The sequence below is a fragment of the Dasypus novemcinctus genome, chromosome 21, assembly GCF_030445035.2.
Source record: "Dasypus novemcinctus isolate mDasNov1 chromosome 21, mDasNov1.1.hap2, whole genome shotgun sequence".
Classification (NCBI taxonomy): domain Eukaryota; kingdom Metazoa; phylum Chordata; class Mammalia; order Cingulata; family Dasypodidae; genus Dasypus; species Dasypus novemcinctus.
In genome coordinates, this window is record NC_080693.1 from 20,634,274 (window position 1) to 20,636,816 (window position 2,543).

Here is a 2,543-nt window from a genome sequence, read left to right on the forward strand (position 1 = left end):
GTTATTTTGTTTAAATCTCTGCAAGCAAAGTCATTATTATCATTACCTCCATTGTGTAGAAGAGAAAACTCAGATTCAAAGACCTTACGGGATTTGCAAAATGAGCTCTGCTAGAAAAGAGTAGATGGTGAGGGAAAATTGGGGACTCAGTTTGTCTAGGAGACACACGAGAGCCACCCTTCCTTATGGTTTCCTAAGAAGAGTAAAGAGTGGGAACAATGATTCAAGGGCTAGAAAGTTTAATTTCTGACACCTAGTTCCCTGTTATACCAGGCTAGAGCATGACTCTGGGGACAGAGGACAGAGCCAGAGAGAACCCAGACAGACAGGGAGGGGGGCTATTGGCTGTCTTTGCCATTAATCACTGCTGCCGGCTTGGCTGAGGCACACATTAGGCCCTGGCCTTTTCGGAATGTGGGTGAAGGTGCAGAGAGAGGAGTGGGCCTGTGCGCCTTCAGGGGCTGTGCTTATTGCTCTAGCTGCGCAGGAGGAGGAAATAAGTGGGAAACACAAGCACTGGACACTGGACCTTTGAACGCCTGGCCTGCCATCCAAGAGGCCCGTTAGTGTCTGCAGTCTGACATAGTCAGACTAACATTCCCTTCTCCTGGGAGGAACTAAAGAGAATATGGAAAGAGTGTTTTCCTCCTCCACTACGTTAAAACCAGGACCATCAGCCAGATTCTCTGTCTCAGATCCTGGACTTCTACAAGGACAACAAAAAAGAATTCAAGGCAGGGCCTCCACTCTCAAGAATTTAACAATTAAGGGATGAAATAATCAGACCACAAGACACCATAATGGAAGGGGGCTCAAATCAGTAACACAAACAAGCAGTTTAGAAAAGGGAGAACTCACTTTGGGCTTCACCAACCAAGAAGGTCCTCTGGAAATGGTGGGATTCTATATAAATATCTGTCTCAAATCAATGGTTACAGTTGCCATCCAATGTATGTGCTGAGAAAAACTTCACGTACTGGGACACAGAGACTGATATGGCCACAGGCAGAGAAAGAATTTATTGGGAAGCTCTTCCAACAGAGGGGGTCAGAAGAACAGACTTCAGCCCCCCCATCAGTATGGGGGACTCTGAAGAGAGACTTCAGCCCACTCCTGGAAGGGGGGATTTGAATTTATGCAGAACTTTCCTAGGCAGGGGAATGAGAGTTGGTGGGAGGGGGTTGAGGGTCCGAGTGAGGTGCAGGGGCCAATAGGAAGCCCTAGAGGTGGAAACTTTCCCTGATAGTGACTAGAGGATAGTGGGTTAGGGAGTTATGGTTTCTTGGAATGCTGCAGGAGCAGATGTTTCTTTGTTCTGTAGGAATTTTATCTCCCTCTGATATGTACGTAGGGAAGGTTTCCATTTCCCTTTACTCCCATCTTTATGTGGTTTCTTTATTTAACCTGTGGGGAAGTGCCGTGCCCTTTGGCACGTAAGCTTATGGGGGATGGGGTTAGCCTTTCCCCAGTGCATATCAGGGAAAACTGAGCTACAGCTTGTTAATTATTGCAAACCTCTAACTATGTATTTCATCCATACATATGAAATATCCAGTACAGGCAAATCCATTGAGATAGAATGTAGATAAGTGGTTGTTTATGGATGTGGGCATAGATGGGGGCATGGGGGAGTAATGGGCAAAGGATACAGGGTTTCTTTTCAAGGTAAAGAAAATGTTCTACAATTGACTATGGTTGCACAAATCTGGGAATATTCTAAAAAAAACCATTGCATTGTACACTTTAAATGGGTGCATTGTAGGATAGTATGTGAATTATATCTCAGTATAGCTGTTTCAAAAAAGAAAAAAGTAAGGGGGAGGGGAGGGGAGGGGAGGGGAGAGGAGGGGAGGGAGGGAAGATCATGGCTGGTTTCCAGGCCCTCCACCTTTGCTACAATGGAGCTTTGGAAGCACGTGTTCACTTCTCAGGAAGTCAGAGAATTAACAACAAGAAAATCTTCAGTTGGAAGGAATTTCCCTCCTGGAAAAAACTAACCATGACAGAGCTTGGCACAGTCCTGGGGCTGAAGCTCTAGACATCCAGAGCCCTAATCATCTGCAGTTTGTTTTAGGAACCAGCCCTGTACATTGGAGGGTTCTCAGGAAATAAACAGCTAGAGGATCTTTCTGCTCCCAGGGCCCCCTTTGCCCTGTTCTCATTTGCCCTGACTAATCGTCTTAGTAGGTGTTGGGTCAGAGTCAACAAGGGATCTGACTAAGGTCACTTACTTGCTTTGTTTACACTGCTAATTTTATCACTGCTTGGAAGGCTAATGGTATTTATACTTTAACAATGATAAATGTCCAGTTAAAGCAGAGCCGGGGCAAGTTAAGGACCAATATAGCAAATCCAAAACTTTTTTTGCAGAAAATATTAATATTTTTGAGCTCCCCCATTCTTTTCCAGAAATCTTTACTTGATGATCAGTGATCCTTCTGGCCTAGTGCTTCCCAAATGGTAGTCTTGAGACAACCAGCATCCTAACTGCCATGAGTGGCAAAGGATGGGGCCCAAGAATGCAGGTTAATGAGCACATCTGG